Below are 20,349 nucleotides of genomic sequence, written 5' to 3' on the forward strand. Positions count from 1 at the left end.
GCGCTACTCGCCTCACGCCCGACTTTACCAAGTTTTCATGCCCAAAAATGGGCGCAACACAATGGTAAAATTGGACCCTTTGTGTCCAAAGACGTATAGGTTATGTGGATTCGCCATGGTAAATGTGTGGGCGGAGGGCCTGGGTGGGATGCTCTTTTGAGAGAATTGGTGCAGACTCGATGGGCCAGATGGGATTCTATGATTAGGGAGGGCATTCCAGAATTCTCATCCAGTCACAGTGAAGGAATGGTAATATATTTCCAAATCAAGATAGTGAGTGGCTTGGATGGGAAATTCCAGGTGGTGGTATTTCCAGGTATCTGTTGCACCTGTCCTAGGTGGTGGTGGTTGTGGGTTTGGAAGATGCTGCCTAAGGAGCTTTGGTGAGTTCCTGCAGTGCATCTTGTAGATGATATGGAGATGCCGTTGTTGGACAGGGGTGTACCAGATGAGAGGTCACATGACACCAGCCTATAGTCCAACAGGGTTATTTGTGATTCCTGCCACATCCCTCCCGAGCCGGATAATGCCTCGCCCTGGCCCCCACAGACATTGTCCCACACCCTCAACATTACTGACCCCCTTATCCCCCCAACCTCCCGCCACCCAGACTGATCGCGGGCTCTTCCCCCCCTTCTCCCTCATCGATCTCAAGCAAAGTGGCAGCAGACCCCCCTTCCCCCACACCAATCTCAGGTGGAGTGATCCACCCCCCCCACTGATCTCCGACACAGTGGCAGCAGAACCCCCCCCCCACCCCTCCTTCCCTTCCACTGATCTATTACCGGTGTTGGACTATAACCTGACGTTGGACTATAATGTGGTGTTGTATGACTTCTCATCTTGTAGATGGTACACACTGCTGTCACTTTGCATCAGTGGTGGAGGGGTGAATATTTGTACATGGGGGGCCAATCAAGGGGTTTCTTCGTCCAGGATGGTGTGAAGCTTATTGAGTGTTGCTGGAGCTGCAGTCATCCAAGCAATGGAAGGATTTTATCACACTCCTGACTTGTGCTTTGTAGATGGTGGACAGGCTTTGGGGAGACAGGAGGTGAGTTACTTACTTCAGGATTCCTTGCCTCTGACTTGCTCTTGTAGCCACTGTGTTAATGTGGTGAGTCCAGTTGAGTTTCTGGTCAGTGGTAACCGCAAGGATGTTGATAGTGGGGGATTCAGTGATGGTAACACCATTCAATGTCAGGGGGTGATCGTTAGATTCTCTCTTGTTAGAGATGTTCATTGCCTGGCACTTCTGCTTGTCACCTGTCAGCGCAAGCTTGAATATTGTCCAAGTCTTGATACATGTGGATATGAACTGTTTCAGTATTTGAGTCGTCGCGAATAGTGCTGAACATTGTGCAATCATCTGCTGACATCCCCACTTCTGACCTTATGATGGTCATTAATGAAGCAGCTGAAGATGGTTGGGCCTAGGGCACTACCTTGAGAAAAAGGAAGCATTTGTCAGGGCTAGGAGGCTGGGAACATGAAGCAAGTGTGGAATACAAGGAAAGTAGAAAGAAACTTGAGCAGGGAGTAAGGAGGGCTAAAAGGGGTCACGAAAAGTCATTGGCCAGCAGAATTCAGGAAAATCCCAAGGCTTTTTATACATATGTAAGGAGCAAGAGGGTATCCAGGGAAAGGGTTGGCCCATTAAAGGACAAGGGAGAGAATCTATGTATGGAGTCAGAGGAAATGGGCGAGGTATTAAATGAGTACTTTGCGTCAGTATTCACCAAAGAGAAGGACTTGGTGGATGATGAGTCTGGGAAGGGTGTGTAGATAGTTTGGGTCATGTTGAGATCAAAAAGGAGGAGGTATCTTGAGAAACAGTAAGGTAGACCTCCCCAGGGCCTGATGGGGTATACCCTAAAATGCTGAGAGAGGCAAGGGAGGAAATTGCTGGGGCCTTGAGAGAAATCTTTGTATCCTCACTGGCTACAAGGGAGGTCCTAGAGGATTGGAGAATAGCCAATGTTGTTCCTTTATTTAAGAAGGGTAGCAAGGATAATCCAGGTAATTACAGGCCGGTGAGCCTTGCATCAGTGGTGGGGAAATTATTGGAGAGGATTCTTTGAGACAGGATTTACTCCCACTTGGAAATAAGTGGATGTATTACCAAGAGGCAACATGGTTTTGTGAAGGGGACGTCGTGACTCACTAACTTGATCGAGGTTTTCAAGGAAGTGATGAAGATGATTGCGAGGGTAGGGCAGTGTGAAGAAGGGAAAGGGTTAATGTTTTTTTTGTACTCAATGTATTTTGTGCCTAAAAGGTTGAACTTTGTATCTGGAATGTATCATAAACATATCGTTTACTTGTGGCTAGTCACCCCTTTGTTTATATTGCTCCTGGTAGTAGCATAAGCCATTTGTTCATGTCTTTCATCTTTTACTTTTAGTATAAGCCATTTGTTCATGGTTCCCTCGCTAGTTTGTATCATTTTGATAAAACAGACAGTTAAATGTAGATGTTAGTGGGGTAAGTCTTTCTTTCTCGTAGGCTTGTGTATGATTTAAACAAAGGAAGCAAATGGTAGAGTGCGAGAATGGCCGTTTGAAGGAGGACTCCCACTGGGACAGCTGCACTCGTACTCAGTCACCTCAAAGGAAAAGCTGCGGGAAGAGCAGGGGACCAGAGGGGACACCTTGACTGCAACGACCAGAAGAATTGTGCTTTATGACCCAAGGATACCAGATGGTCTCTAACCATGATCCAAAGACTATCAGAAGCTGTTCAAGGAACTATAATTTACGATCAAGGACTGCTAACTGGACTTTGCTTTATGGCTTGTATTGGGAACCCTGATGTATAAATATCCATGCTTCTTGTGTTCAGAGAGAACTTTGGCTTCCGCTTTCAAGGGGTCAAGTTCTCCCATAAGCTTATGAGAATAAAGCATGACTGTATTTTGACTCATACCAGCCTATAGAGGTATATTTTCCGACTTCACAGTGGATGTTGTCTCCATGGACATCAGTAAAGCTTTTGACAAGGTCCCTCATGGCAGACTGGTACAGAAGGTGAAGTCGCATGGGATCAGAGGTGAGCAGGCAAGATGGATACCGAACTGGCTCGGTCATAGAAGACAGAGGGTAGCAAGTGGCTCCTCAGGGATCAGTGCCGGGACCTTTGCTGTTTGCAATATATATAAATAATTTGGAGGAAAATGTAACCGGTTTGATTAGTAAGTTTGTAGACAACACAAAGGTTGATGGAATTGCAGATAGCAATGAGGACCGTCAGAGGATACAGCAGGATATAGATTGGTTGGAAACTTGGGCGGAGAGATGGAAAATGGAGTTTAATCCAGACAGAGGTGTGGTAATGCATTTTGGAAGGTCTAATACAGATGGGAAATATACAGTAAATGGCAGAACCCTTAAGAGTATTGATAGGCAAAGGGATCTGGGTGTACAGGTACACAGGTCACTGAAAGTGGCAATGCAGGTGGAGAAGGTAGTCGAGACGAAAATGGCATGCTTGCCTTCATCGGCCAGGGCATTGAGTTTAAAAATTGGCAAGTCATGTTGCAGCTTTATAGAACTTTAGTTCGGCTGCACTTGGAATTTACTGTTCAATTCTGGTCGCCACACTACCAGAAGGATGTGGAGGCTTTGGAGAGGGTACAGAAAAAATTTATCAGGATGTTGTCTAGTATGGAGGGCATTAGATATGAGGAGAGGTTGGAGAAAATTGGTTTGTTCTCACTGGATGACGGAGGTAGAGGGGCGACCTGATAGAAATCTCCAAGATTGAGGGGTATGGACAGAGTGGATAGTCAGAAGCTTTTTCCCGGGGTGGAAGAATCAATTACTGGGGGCATAGGTTTAAGGTGCGAGGGGCAAGGTATAAAGGAGATGTATGAGGCAAGTTTTTTTACACAGAGTGTGGTGGCTGCCTGGAACTCGCTGCCGGGGGAGGTAATGGAAGCAGATACAATAGTGACTTTTAAGGGGCGTCTGGACAAATACATTAATAGGATGGGAAGAGAGGGATATGGTCGCTAGAAGAGTAGCGGGTTTTAGTTCAGTCGGGCAGCATGGTCGGTGCAGGCTTGGAGAGCCGAAGGGCGTGTTCCTGTGCTGTAATTTTCTTTGCTCTAAATCCTGCAGTGATGTCCTGGAACTGAGATGATTGAACTCCAACAACCACAACCATTGTCTTTCATGCTGACTGTGACTTCAACCCACGGAGAATTTTCTCCCTGGTTCACATTGACTCCAATTTTGCTAGGATTCCTTGCTGTCACACTCAGTCAAATGCTACCCTAATGTCAAGGACAGTCACTCTCATGTCTCTGGAGTTCAGATTTTTTATCCAAGTTTGAACCAAAGCTGTAATGAGGTCAGGAGTTGAATAACGCTAGCTGTAACCAAACTGAATATAAGTGAGCAGGTTATTGCTAAGCAAATGCCACTTGATAGCACTGTTGACCCCTTCCATCACTTTACTGTTGATTGAGAGTGGACTGATAGGGCACTAATTGGCCAAATTGGATTTGTCCTGTCTTTTGTGCACAGGCAAAAACTGCCAGTAGATGCCAGTGTTGTAGTTGTATTGGAACAGCTTGGCTAGGGGTGCAGAAGGTTTTGGAGCACAAATTTTCAGTACTATTGTGAGAATGTTGTCAGGGCCCATAGCTTTTGCAGTATCCAGTGCCTTCAGCTGTTTCTTGATATCATGTGGACTGAATGGAATTGGTTGAAGATTGGCACCTGTGATGCTGGGAACCGCCAGAGGAGGCAAAGATGGATCATCCACTTGGCACTTCTGGCTGAAGATTTTTGCTAGTGATTCAATCTTATCTTTCGCACTAATGTGCTGGGCTCCTCCATCATTGAAGATGGGGATATCTGTGGAACTTCCTTCGGTGAGTTATTTGAGTGTCCATCAGCTTTCATCTCTGGATGTGGCAGGACTGCAGAGCTTACATTTGATCTGTTGGTTGTGGAATTGCTTCGCTCTATCACTTGCTGCTTATGCTGTTTGGCATGCAAGTAGTCTTCACCAGGTTTGAGACCTGATTTTTAACCAGGCCTCGTGCTGCTTTTGGCTTGCCCTCCTGTACTCCTCAGTGATCTGAGATTGATCCCCTGGCTTGGTGGCAATGGTAGAGTGGGGGATATGATGAGCCATGAGGCTACAGATTGTGATTATATACAGTTCTTCTGCTGCTAATAGTCCATAGCGCCTCATGGTTGCCCAGTCTTGTGTTGCCAGATCTGTTCAAAGTATGTCTGATATGATTTAGCACGGTGGTACTACCACACATGATGGAGGGTCTCTTCTATGTGAAGGTGGGACTTTGTCTCCACAGGATTGTGTATTGGCCATTCCTACTGATACATGAGCTCATCCTCATGACAGTGTGTTTTTCCCTCGTGTTCTCTCACCCCCTGCTGCAGACCCAGTCAAGCAGCTATGTTATTTTGTACTAGGCCAGCTTGGTCTGTAGTCGTGCTACCAAGCCATTCTTGGTGATGGCATCAAAGTTCCCACCCAGAGTACATTTTGTGTCCTTGCCATCCTCAGTGCTTCCTCGAAGTGATGTTCAATAAGGAGGAGTACTGATTCATCAGTTGATTTAGGGGGGGAATGGTAAGTGGCATTCAGCCACTTCCTCGCCCAGGTTTGACCTGATGTCATGAATCTTCATGGGGTCCAGAGTCAACGTTGAGGACTTCCAAGGTAACTCTGTTCTACGTGTATAGAATCGTGCTGTCATCTCTGCTGAGTCTGACCTGCCAGTGAGACAGGACATTATACCCGGTAATGGTGGTGGCTGGAACACTATCTGTAATATATGATTCCATGAGTGAGACTGTGTCAGGCTGTTGCTTGACTAGTTTGTGAGACACTTCTCCCAATTTTGGCACAGATGTTAATGAGGAGAAATTTTTAGTGTTGACCGGGCTGAGTTCACCATTGTTATTCCGGTGCCTAGGTTGATACCAGGTGGTCCATCCAGTTTTATTCCTTATTGTCTTTTTAGTGGTTTGATACAATTGAATGGTTTGCTAGGTCATTCCAGAGGGCATTTACAAGTTAACCACACTGCTGTGGATCTGGAGTCACATGTAGACCAGACCAGGTAAGGACGATAGGTTTCCTTCCCGAAGGGGAGTTAATGAACCAGATGGCTTTTATGATAATTAACAATGGTTTCATGGTCATCATTTTACTTTTAATTCCAGATTTTTACAGAATTCAAATTCCACCATCTTCGATGGAGATTCAAACTCTAGTCCCCAGAACATTATCTTGGTTCTCTGGATTACTGATCCAGTGACAAAGCTATGGCCTCCCCACAAATGTGAAAAGTTGCTCAGGGTATATATTTGTCACAAAAAAAAGCAGAATAAATCTAACCTGGCCAATTAACACTGTGCTGGGAGCAGCACGCTCCGAAAGCTAGTGGCATTTGCTACCAAATAAACCGTTGGACTTTGATCTGAGTAAGAAGTCTAACAACACCAGGTTAAAGTGCCAGCATGCAACACAAAACAAGTGGCATCAACCAATCAACTATGTATGACCTCACTACCACTGATCCTGTCTCTCCAGCAAGGACTACTAAATATCAATCAGGATTGGCTGACTATTCTTCTAATTAGTTCAGGAGTACTGAAATCAATTGTAGTGCTCCACCAATTGATGTCAGAACTCTGTGGCTTATCTGGAAGGATTTTTTTTTGGTTCATGCAGTTGGCTGCACTCAGACATTAAAGTAAAAGGATTCTTGAATGAAGACCTTCTCACAGCCATTGTTGAATTTTCAGGCTTTGCACCAGAGAATTGTGGAGAAGCTCTAGATTTTGGCTGCGGATGGCCTGGGGGTCTGGTGGAGTAGGGCTCATGATTTGGGGGAGAGGGAGTAATAGGACTTGAAGGTTGCCAGCCTCAGGGCATGGTTTTATGTCACCCAGAGAGAGAAGGTAGGACAATAATGTTTCAGGGCAGTGGGAGGTGGACAATATGGGATACATAGTTGGCTAAGAGGTTCGTAAGGATCATCATTACATCAGGAAGACTCTTAAGACTGAAATAAACAACACTGCTTACAATACAAAGCAAAATCCAAACTAACTTTAGCTGAAACTTGTTACTGACACTCCAAACTCACTTTGTTATAAACGAAAGTACTTTTTAATGGAATTAACAGCCTCATGACAAACCAAAGTTTAAAAAAAATAAAAAATATATCTTTCCTTTACTTTTTGTGCACTTTAAACATTTTTAAACACATTTACAAAGATTAGCCCATCTAAAAAATCTCTCTCAGATGTCTCCTGCCTCTGCACACTACAGTTAGAATGAAAAAAACCTTGTAAGTAAGTAGGTGTAAATATTTATCGAACACTGGGGCAAGCAGGTGAAGTGGGCAGCATGGTGGCACAGTGGTTAGCACTGCTGCCTCACAGCACCAGGGACCCGGGTTTGATTCCTGGCTTGGGTCACTGTCTGTGCAGTCTGCATGTTCTCCCTGTGTCTGCGTGGGTTTTCTCCAGGTGCTCCAGTTTCCTCCCACAGTCCAAACGATGTGCTGGTTCGGTGCATTGGCCATGTTAAATTCTCCCTCAGTGTACCCAACAGGCACTGGAGTGTGGCGACTAGGGGATTTTCACAGTAACTTCATTGCAGTGTTAATGTAAGCCTACTTGTGGCACTAATAAATAAATAGTTAAACTTAAAGTTAGCGCTAATTTTCATTAAGCCAATTCAGTGCAGCGCTTCCATGCGGAGATTTAAAAAAAGCGAGTTGGGAGTTTAAACGTGGCTTGCATGCAAGTCTGTGTGTTCGGACTTCCGCATAGTCCCCACGCACATGTGCAGCGTACAGTCTCTGCACGCCTGAAGATTTCATGGAAATTATGGCCTATTGCTCATCAGCTGAAGTTCATAGCATGCACATTTATCAACTGACCCATAGGGATCGTTCTATTATGCATAATTAATCAGGTTAAAGTCCAACAGCTTTGTTTGGTATCATGAGCTTTCAGAGCGCTGCTCCTTCATCAGGTGAGTGGAGAGTTGGGTTCACAAACAGGGCATTTTTAGACAAAGACGCAATATATATAAGACCAGTGCTCCGAAAGCTCGTGATACCAAATAAACCTGTTGGACTTTAAACTGGTGTTGTGAAATGTCTTGCTGTGCGCACCCCAGTCCAACGCTGGCATCTCCATATCATGATGTGGAGATGCCAGCGTTGGACTGGGGTAAACATGCATATCAGGTAGATAACGTTGGCCGAGTTGCAAGAGTATGTACCATGTACCTGGTGGATGGTGTTCTCACGTGAGATGATGGCATCTGTGTCGATGATCCGACACGTCTTGCAGAGGTTGCTGTGGCAGGGTTGTGTGGTGTCGTGGTCACTGTTCTCCTAAAGGCTGGGTAGTTTGCTGCGGACAATGGTCTGTTTGAAGGCAAGAAGTGGGGGTGTGGGGATGGCCTTGGCGAGATGTTCGTCTTCATCAATGACATGTTGAAGGCTCCGGAGGAGATGCCGTAGCTTCTCCGCTCCGGGGAAGTACTGGACGACGAAGGGTACTCTGTCCACTGTGTCCCGTGTTTGTCTTCTGAGGAGGTCGGTGTGGTTTTTCGCAGTACATACTCTTGCAACTCGGTCAACATTGTCTACCTGATACGCTGCAGGAAAGGATGTCCTGAGGCATGGTACATTGGGGAAACCATGCAGACGCTGCGACAACGGATGAATGAACACCGCTCGACAATCACCAGGCAAGACTGTTCTCTTCCTGTTGGGGAGCACTTCAGCGGTCACGGGCATTCGGCCTCCGATATTCGGGTAAGCGTTCTCCAAGGCGGCCTTCATGACACATGACGGCACAGAGTCGCTGAGCAGAAACTGATAGCCAAGTTCCGCACACATGAGGACGACCTCAACCGGGATATTGGGTTCACGTCACACTATCTGTAATCCCCACAGCCTGTCTGGACCTGCAGAGTCTCACTGGCTGTCCTGTCTGGAGACAATACACATCTCTTTAGCCTGTCAATACACATCTCTTTAGCCTGTCTTGATGCTCTCTCCACTCACATTGTTTGTATCTTAAAGACTTGATTAGTTGTAAGTAGTCGCATTCCAACCATTATTCTGTAAATTGAGTTTGTGTCTTTATATGCCCTGTTTGTGAACAGAATTCCCACTCACCTGAAGAAGGGGCTTAAGGCTCCGAAAGCTTGTGTGGCTTTTGCTACCAAATAAACCTGTTGGACGTTAACCTGGTGTTGTTAAACTTCTTACTATCTCCATATCATGGCATAATTAATCAAATGCTTCACAGTAACCCATTGGATTTCTTGATATACCTACAGTAATAACTTCACAATCATTGATCCTGAGAATCTTTTCATGCATCAAGAGAATTGGCAGCTGAAAACCTAACAGAATGACTCATATTTAAAAATGAAACTATGTTATACAAGTAATTATCTTGAAACAATCTGAATTAGTACCAGCTGACATACAGTAGATATAAACACATTTTAGAATAGGGCAGACAAATGAAATACAACACACAGCGATCTGAAACATATGATTATACATAAATTTTTAACCATAATGCAGAGAAACTTAGGAAGGAGTAAAACTTTGTGACTGAATAATGCTTCCTTGAAGGAACCTGTTCAAGCACAACATCTAAATTGCATTGCATTCTGTGGAGTAATCTCCCTGTTCTCCACCACACCCCAATCATAGCTCCACAGAACAAAACTTTAACACATATCATGCATTCTGATAGGGCAACTTGCGGGAAGTCATCATTATTCTGTGATACTGGAGGGGGAGGTGAAGGAGAAAATCATCAACCTAATCATCTGACATGACAAAGAATCATAGGTTCTCTGAGTGCTCAGACGAAGGGCCATCCTGACTCAAAACATTCTTTCTGTTCTCTCTCCACAGATGCTGTCAGACCTGCTGAGATATTCCAGTGTTTTCTGGTTTTGTTTCCGATTCCAGCATCCGCAATAATTTGCCTTTATCTCTATGAAAGCTAATGTTTCCAGGAAAGGATATCTGCTTTACCTGTCATGCGGAGGATGGAAAGTCCCAAAAAGTCTGAAAATACTTTTCTCCTTGTAAAGAGCAATGAAGCACAAGACAATATTTTCTGCAGCAGATACAGAGAGCACAAGCAACAAAAACTCTTGAACTACTGAAATATAATAATTTGAGTTTTGAAAAACAATATTAAAATCCTTTGAGAATACAACTGAGTTGATGCGTGATGATAACTTAATTCAAATAACAACTGATGTTTTAAACATATTTAATACAATCCCTCAAAAAAGGGCATAAATCTAGGATTAGTACTGGTAATTACAGTAAATGATGAGACTGGAAGAAATATCTTCATTCATAAAGCTAATAGAATAGGTAATGCATCACTATAAGTAGCTACTGAAACTGAGTCAATCAGAAAATTTAAAAAAGGAATCAGATGAACCCTTGAAAAAAAATGCTGACATTTCTCTAAGTCTATAAAAAGTAATGACTAACATGAAAAGTCCCTTGAATAAAGGAGCAGCAAAGTGAACTACTGAATCAATAACAGAAAGCATGCAGCAGTTGTTGACAGTAGTTACTAATAAGGTAGATGTGACTTAACAATTAACAAGTAGTCAATCCTTGGTTGTAAGCCTAGAGGGTGAGTAATATGTAAATATATGTGATAAATTAACGAAAAGTCAGGAACGGTTTCAAAGCAAATCCTGCCTCCTAGTGATAGGCATAAAAATGCTTTTTTCCCAGTTGCATAGGTTACCTTACTATAACAATTTGTCTTTCCATCGCAATTCTCTTTATCAATTCCCGCTCCCCCCTCAATGTTCTGACTCCTTGCTGGGCTTCATCTTCATGACAATAGTCTGTCTCTGGTACCCTGGTACTTTGGCCAGAACAATAAATGAGGCCAGGTTTCCTGGTCACTTAACTGAGCGCCATCCTGTCCTCATTCCTATGAATCACTGGGAAGTACTGATTGATTTTCTTCTCATGCAAGGGCAACGAGGGCAACTGCTGTAGCACTTCAACTTCCTCGTTGATTGCAGTTCATTAGCTTAGATAAAATTTATACCAAATCTAAAAAACATTGTGGTCCATGTCCTGTAATTACTTATTTACTGACTTAATATATTTGCTTAACTATTGGACCTACTGAGCTGAGCATAAAAGTACTTCTTTCCTGCGGACAAGAACCTGTTTCTGTAACTTCAGCTGCTCGGATAAATTTAATTTGTCATTCGATATCCAGGAAAACAAATCAATTATTAATCACGTTGCTAAATGATTCAACACTGACGGAAACAATGTCTCTAGCCAAAGTCAACAAATGACAAGCATTTTGTTTGAAAATACAATGCAAACTATTATTCAAAAAGCAGTGCTAAAAGGTTTTTAAATCAAAATACTAAGATTAAGACTAAACACCAACAAACTGCACCAGCAACACTGATATATTTAATTGTGCACATTTTCTTCCTAACCTCTATGATAAAAATCTGCAATCCTCCAGCAAAGATTAGTGTTGAAACAATCAAACATACTTTTCAAATAATTAGTTATTCTTTCAGTAGTATAAGAACCAACTTGTTTTTATAATCCAACAACGTGCTTCAGTCTCGAGGTGCAGTGTAACACTATTCTACAGTTTGTACAGCATAAAGGTCCATGCTAATTATGGATATGATGATTGAGCCATTAAAGACCATTGTGGTATCCCTCAATGATGCTATGCAGAAACAATACAAAAATCTTCATCAGAATACCACACATTAGTCCTCGTATGAACATATTGGTAAACTACTTTTGAACACACATAGACATTGGGAGTAAATTTATTGGGAGTTGCTCCATTCCCATAACCATGAAGCAGAAACCTCCTTTAAACCCATAATCAGGCAGGTCAGCTCACCTGAAATTGCAGTACTGGAGCATGAACACGCAGTGACAGATTTACAATGAAACACACCATGTTTGGCACAGGGCCCCAAGCAAAATCAGACTCTGATTAGATGAGAACCAAAGAATGGGAAGATAATTAATGGTTGGCCGATGCGTGTGCACGAGGCGAGGGAGAGGCATGGCGGACATCCATAATGAGGACACAGTGTGGGAAGCCGAGGTCTGCGCCGGCAGCTGAGGGGACGCCCCCTCCCCCAGGCCACCAGCAGGAGTGTGAGGCCCCAAGGCCATGACAGGTTCAAGATTACAGTGTGGTGTGCGGAAGCCAAGCAGGAGAATGTATCCCTCGCCCTCCCACCCGTCCAGGCCAGCAGCAGTTGCGCGATGCCCCAAGGCGAGGGATAGGCGTGGCAGCCACAACAAGAACACAGCGCCAGTGATGTAGACTGCCTTGATGTCTCCAGGTGAGTGAGGTGAGAATGGGCGGGTGTGAGGGGTGGGGAGAGAATGTGAGGGGATGGGAGTGGAGGGGACAGTGTGAGTGAGTTGTGGGGAGGGAGAATTTGTGAGCGGTTTGTGAGGGGGGAATGGATTGGGGAACAGGAGTGGGGCGAAGAGCATGAGAGGGTTGTGGGGCGGGAGAGTTTGTGAGGGGATTGCAAGGAGGGAGAGTTTATGGGGGGGGGGGGATGGATGGAGATGAGGCGGGGAGGAGAGTAGAGTAGAGTACAGTGAGTATTTGAAATCCACGACAAGAATCAAGGCTTCATAGTTAAAAGATGAATTCAATTTTTGCAGAGCAAGAACCTGATGAAACTTTGGGATTGACTGTGTAAATGCCTGTTCTTTCAAACACTTCATCAGGTGCCTAAAATCAAGATCAGTTTCTTTTGCACTATAAAGCAATATGAAGCAACACTGAAAAACTGGCAATCAAAATTTCAGAGAAATGAAGGCATGGCAAGAGCATGGGTGAATTATCTGATGACTTGCCAATTTCTGGGAATACCATATCGACTGCAAAATTTGAACAAGTGGGGTCTGAAATGACAACGGAGCTGCAAAATATTGCTGATTCTATTAAAGTGAGGGAAGAAACCTACCCTTAAGACATTGCCTTATGGCCAAAATATGTTTCACTGGGTGTGATAGAATATTTTGTACTAAATAAACTGGAAAACATAGGTAAAATGGAAAATTTGAGTAAGGAGTTTGAAGTTGGTGGCTGAAAACAGGTTAGGAGTTTTCATAAGTCCTGTTTTCTGAGGGCGAAGAGAAATGGGATGATGGAAGTAAGCAGTTGGTTGATTTTTTTTAAAATCTCTAAGGCCGTCTACTGTTATGTTGCAAATTATTCTCTGACCCTAGTAAAGGGAAACAAATATTCGTCAGCGGGTATTTTAATTGAAGAAATGTTGGAAAAGATATTGCTGTTCATGAAACTTCCAAAGTTCATATTAATGCTATGAGTGCTTTTATTCAAGGGTGTAAGTTATCTGGAAGAATTGATTCTGCTTATCAGCTCAATTTGAAAAGGAGTCGTCTTATTGGAGGAAAGTGCTGAGATGTTGTTGTCACGGTTAAATGGCTGCCTCCTTTGGGACTACCTCTAAGAGGACATGATGAGACATCATTGTCAAATCAAAAGGGTAATTTTTCAGCGAGTTTTGTGTAAATTCAAATCAGACAAGTTGACTCTGGTTAAAGCGTTATCATAAGGAATGATCCAGGGAATGTCTGTCCCCCCCAAGCTTTTATTTAGTTGAAAAGGTGCAAAATGTGGACATGTTCTTTTTGTTTGCAAAGGACAGGGTCCTGTGTGGAGGCCCGAACCTTCTGGCTGTTTATGCCGGCAGGATCTACTGGTCCTGCCAATGACGCATTCCCAGCCATGGGTTTCCCAAGTAGCATGGGCTGAAATCAATGAGAAATCCCATTTACAGTGGCCAATGGCACGCCGCCTCCCGCCATGAGAAAGATGCCACGGGGAGACCAGAAAATCCAACCCCCCCCCCCCCCCCCCCCGTAGTTTCAAGGATGTGTTAGTGAGCCTCATTACAATCCTAACTAATAATCTTAAATTGGTTGTCAATGTAATTCCTAGCACAATCAGAGTTAATTAGTCAGCATTGTCCAATCGCGGAATCACATGTTATGCTGGATATTATGTTCTGAGTTTTGCGAGCATGGGCTGATTGAGTATAATCAGTACTTTGCCTGTTGTGAACAGCTAAAGGGATTTGTTGTTTGATACGATCTACCAGATGTTGGGATGTATGGTCTACATACCGAGTATCACGCTGAAATTCATATGCCACATTTCTCATTTATGTAGTAGCCAGAAAGTTTTTTTTGGCTTGACAGCTGCATCCTGTTAGGAGAGAATACCACTGGTGTTGCTATTGCATCGTATCAGCATAAAAAGGCTAGCTTCATCTGTTGCTCAATATTTAAAATACCTTTGCCTTCCAGGGGAACCTGAGGTAGGCCGGGCACTTCTCGGGACAAAAGTGACAGATTTAGGCCCATTCATGAATTTGCGTGATATACAGCAAGTAATGATCTGATCAGGGTAGCCATTATTCCACAGGATAGCTATGATACGTCCTATTTCAGCATCAAGCTTGCACTGTGAACAAATGGCTCAGGTCCTATTTATGATGTTGCTGATAAGGCCAATCTTATAGTGTTTGGAACTATAGAAATCCCAATGTTTATATTGACCAGCAATTTAAAATTCCCTCCATTGCCCACGACACACTCCCTGTGACTTCCACACACACTCTCTCCAGGGATTCATCAGTGATCCCCAGTGAATAACCATTGTAGTAATGGCAATAGCCACCGCTTCCAGTAGGACTACTGGTACAGGAGAGCTTCTGGCCTTTGATTGGCCTTCAGCTCTTGGGAGTTGCATTTCCACGACACAGGCTCTTAAGATAGTAGGCTCGATACTGCCCAAGTAAGTGCCTGATTGGAATGTAATATAGCATCGAGAAAAGCATTGGTTCTGCCACTGGTAGGCATGGCCCCTGTTGCTCACATTAAATCCTGCCTGTGGAGTCAATTAAAGTCTTTATGAGGGAGATAGCCATTTACTTGTGTACATTTGCTAATCAAAAGTTCCTAATTTAAAAATTTCAAGTTGCCTGTCCAATTTCCTAAGATTGGGTCAGAATGTGCATGAAAAGTTTTCTCTACATTCACAGCTGGATAATGAGATAACTCTCAAAATGCCTCTTGGGCTCCCTAATGGCAAATAAGGAAGGCAAATTGTGGTTCTAACATGCTGAAGAATCTCTATTTAAGGCAGTTTAAACCAGTTTCCCTTTGTACTGGCAGGGTTAGAAACCATCTCAACCAGTAATCCATTCAAGTTGGAGGCACTGTGAACTGTAAGGAGGATAGTGTAGAACTTCAAAAGGATATGAACAGCTTAGTGAAATAAGTGAACAAGTGACAGATTAATTCAATGCAGGAATTGGCAAAAGAAACAATACATAGAGACATAGGAGATTTTTTTTTCACACAATGAATGGTTAAGTTCAGGAACTTGCTAACTGAGAGTCTGGTGGAAGGAGGTACCATTGAGGCATCCAGGAAGGAATTGGATATTATCTATAAAGAAAGAATGTGCAGGGTTACAGGGAAAAGGTGTAGCCATGGCACTAGGTACTTTACTCATTTTGAAGAGCCAATGCAGCCAACATGGGTCATTAGATCTTCTCTTGTGCTGTCACAATTGTGATTCTGTGGAAGTTATAACATCAACAGCATGAGATAATCATAAACATATTTAAAGATTATCACTTTCTTCAAACAAGCTCATTTTAAACTGTGATACAAATGGAAAGTTGGATTAATTGTAAGAAGTTTCAGGGAATTTTTGTTTTGCAATTGCCCCAGAATGTTAGTGGAATATCATCCCTTTATCCACAGAACCTCTGCACACATGTGGCAGTTCAAGTAGGTGGCTTTAATGTAAACTTCTGGTGAAGTACCATTTAGTAATTTAAGCCTTTATGTAGAGACATAAAGGGCCATTCATGATTTTGAGCTCCCACCAAGAAGCCAAACCCCAATGGGCACAGATTGGAGATAGTGTTACAATAGTGTGGACTTGATAAGTACCAGCTTATGTGGTTTTCTACTGGAAGTGCAGGACTGTCAGTTCACCCTACACTGAGGATCTACATCAATGGCTTGGATGAAGGGACTGAATTTGCCAATAACACCAAGATAGTTGGAAAGTAAGTTGTCAAGAAATGGTAGGTAGTCCGCAAAGGGATATGGATAAGTCAGAAATTGGTAGATGGAGTATAATGTGAGAAAATATGAACTTGTCCATTTTGGCGGGAAGAATAGAAAAGCAGTATAGTATTTAAATAGAGTGAGATTACAGAACTCTGTGGTACAAAGGGATATGGGTGCCCTGGTACATGGATCACAAAAGTTGGTATGCAGATACACTAAATAATTAGGAAAGCAAATGGAATGTTGGTGTTTATTGCATAGGGAATGGAATATAAAAGCAGGGAAGTTTTCATTCTCAAGTGGAACAGCACCTTGGTGAGATCACGTTTGTTGTATAGTTTTGGTCTCCTTATTTGATAAAGGATATAAATACATTAGAAGCAGTTAAGGTTCACTCAACTGATTCCTGGGATGAAGGGCCAATAGAAGGATTGAAAAGTTGAACAGGTTGGGCCTATACCCACTGCAGTTTAGAAGAATGAGAGGTGAACGTTTAGAAACATACAAGTTCCTGACGGGACTTGGTCGGATGGATACTGACCAGGAAGATGTTTCCTCTTGTGGGAGACGCTAGATTAGAACTAGAGAACATGGTTTAAAAATAAGAGGTTTCTTTTTTTGAGACAAGGTGAGGTGAATCTTTTTCTTTAGCGGGTCATTAGTCGGAGGAATTCTCTTTCCCAGAATACAGTGGAGGTTGGGTCATTGAATTTATTCAAGGCTGAGTTTGATAGACAAGTGAGTCATGGGTTTTTGTGGGGGAAAGCAGATAGGAACATGGAGATAAGGCCACAATCAGATCAGCCATGATCTTAACGAATGGCAAAGCAGGCTTGAAAGGCTCAGTGGTCTGTATTCCTGCTCTTAAGTCCTATGTTCCTATGATTACTCATATCAATGGTACAAAGTGAAGTAAAATGAGAAATGGCGAGACATATGATAAAAATGTAAAATACACTGCAACAATTGAGAAGAGACAAAGAAAATTACAGCACAGGAACAGGCCCTTTGGCCCTCCAAGCCTGCACCGACCATGCTGCCCGACTGCACTAGAACACCCTACCCTTCTGGGGACCGTATCCCTCTATTCCCATCCTATTCATGTATTTATCAAGACACCCCTTAAATGTCACTATCGTATCTGCTTCCACTACTTCCTCTGGCAGCATGTTACAGGCACCCACCACCCTCTGTGTAAAAAAAAACTTGCCTCGTACATCTCCTTTAAACCTTGCCCTTGCACCTTAAACCTATGCCCCCTAGTAATTGACTCTTCCACCTGGGAAAAACAGTTGAGGGCTGTACAGATACACAATTCAGCATACTAGCATTTGGCATTTCCCTCTTCCATGTTCTGAACCCAGGCCAAACAAAACCAACAGGAAGTATCAGCTGAATGAGAATGAAGCAGAATGCCCCAATCACACCACAGAAGAACCCCACTAAAAACTTTGGCATTCACAACATTGGCAAGGTCAAATCATTAAAAGTTTTTATTGGTAGGGTGGCAGTAATCCATTTGGAATGAACAGGTTTATTTAGAGAACAATTACACAAAAATGTCACTTTTTCCCCTATAGACCTGATCAGCAACACTAGCTTCACAGACCTTGATTGATTTTGTTGGAAGTGCAGGCTATTTAAATAGTTAGCTGCACATCCTAACTTTCAAGTATTAAGCAAAAATAAAATGTATGCTGCAGTATAAAAAGTACGCTGAGATACTAACAGAGTTATTGAAACATTGCAGGAACATAGTCACAACGGAGTTCGCTGACCTGTTCAGAGGATCGGGACTGCGGCGAACATCCAGGACGACTGGAGGTGAGGAGTAATCAACAAGCTGCCAAAGAGGTAGAACCACAGTAAGAGTTTTAACAACACCAGGTTAAAGTCCAACAGGTTTAAATGGCATTTGTTACCAAATAAACCTGTTGGACTTTAACCTGGTGTTGTTAAAACAACAGATATCCACTCCATCTGACGAAGGAGCTGTGCTCCGAAAGCTTATGGTATTTGCTACCAAATAAACCTGTTGGACTTTAACCTGGTGTTGTGAGACTTCTTACTGTTGTTAAAACTCTTACTGTGTTTACCCCAGTCCAACGCCGGCATCTCCACATCAAAGAGGTAGAACCTCAGTGACTTCAACAATTGGAGGGACATAATATTGCTACCTGTACCTGGCAAGGTCTTCAGCATGGTGGTCATCAACAGATTGAAAGTGGAAGTAAACAAGACCCTTTGTGAAGAACAGGCGGCTTTCAGGGTTGGCAGATAAAGCTCAGAGCAGACCTTTACACTTAGGAACATCTTGGAGCAGAGCCAAGCATATCAGAAGCCACTTGTTATCAATTTAATTGATTTCAAGAAGACTTTTGATAGCAAACATTGGCAGTCACTCTGGTAGATTACAAGACAGTAGAATATCCCAGAGTGACATATTAACATCTTTATACCACGACTCCAGCAGCTGCAAGCATGAACACCTTCAACATCATCACAGGAGTCTGGCAAGGCTGCATACACTCCTCATTCCTTTTCTTCTTGGTGATTGATTTTATCATGGGGAGGTGGTTGCAAACTTTGGCATCCTGTGAAAACACCACCAGTTGACAGAGCAGTATTTCACAGATGACATTGCTGACTAGAGAACTGCACACACTCCAATACATGAACACCAGTCTTGAGTGTCGTGGCAACAAAGTTGGTCTACACACCAGCTTTAGGAAGATCAACAACAAGGCCTTCCCAGAATCATTGGACAAAGAACATCAACACTTCTCCTACCTAGGGGACAAGACCTCCAGAGAGGCTGATGTAAAAATCGACATCCACACAAGAATTGGAAAAACAGCATCAGTCTTACAGCAACTTCACAGGATCTGGCCGTCCAACACCATCAACATGGCTGTGACACAACATGCCCATAGTAATACCAACTGCAATCTATGCCAGTTAAACATAGAAGAGAACAGCAAAGGTGTCACGTTAAGTTGGACATCTTTCACCAGTGTTGCCTATGTAAGATACTGGGCATCACATGGAGACACAGCATCACCAATGAAGAAGTGCCACAGAGGACTGTTTTAAAGTTTTTTAAAAAAAGTTTATTTATTATTGTCACAAGTAGGCTTATATTAACACTGCAATGAGTTACTGTGAAAATCCCCTAGTCGCCTAACTCCGATGCCTATTCCGATACACTGAGGGAGAATTTAGCATGGCCAATACACCTAACCAGCACACCTTTCAGACTATGGGAGTAAACCGGAGCACCCAGAGGAAACCCACACAGACACAGGGAGAATGTGCAGACTCCACACAGTGGCTTTTGCTACCAAATAAACCTGTTGAACTTTTAACCTGGTGTTGTAAGACTTCTTACTGTGCAAACTCCACACAGACAGTGACCCAAGCCGGGAATCAAACCCGGGTCCTTGGTGCTGTGAGGCAGCAGTGCTAACCACTGTGCCACCATGCCGACTAGTCAGAAACACCTGTGGGATATTGTGACATAGAGACATCTAAGACTGACAGGACATGTATTTCGCTTCCTGGACATTCATCCTGCCAAAGTGTCAGCAGCAAGGACATCACAGATGGAAAAAGATGGGGGTGGCCAAAGAAGACTTGGTAAAGTACATTTAAGGAGGACCTCAATAAATTACAAGGGACTGGAGCTGGTGACTGAGTCTTGTTGCCAGTTGACCCACACGAGACCAGAGGATCTAAGTCAGGTAGTGAGATCAAATCATTTTTGAGTGATAAATGTAATTTATTTTGATGCGCATTAAGCTCAAAATAATATAAACATTCAATACATTTCCAACAGTCATTCCATCCCACTCTCCCTCTTTCTTAGTATTTTTTATATTCATTTGTGGGACATAGGCACCGCTGGCTGGCCAGCATTTATAGCCCAACCCCAGTTGCCCTGCGAAGGCAGTTGAGATTCAACCACATTCCTGTCGGCCTGGAGTCACGTTTAAATCAGACCAGGTAAGGATGGCAGGTTTCCTTCGCTAAAGAACATTAGTGAACCAGATGGGCTTTTCTGACAATCAACAATGGTTTCATGGTCATCAGTAGATTCTTAATTTCAGATATTTTTAAATTTGAATTCAAATTCCACCACCTGTCTGGCAGGATTC

The sequence above is a fragment of the Mustelus asterias genome, chromosome 2 (genome assembly GCF_964213995.1).
Source record: "Mustelus asterias chromosome 2, sMusAst1.hap1.1, whole genome shotgun sequence".
Lineage (NCBI taxonomy): Eukaryota > Metazoa > Chordata > Chondrichthyes > Carcharhiniformes > Triakidae > Mustelus > Mustelus asterias.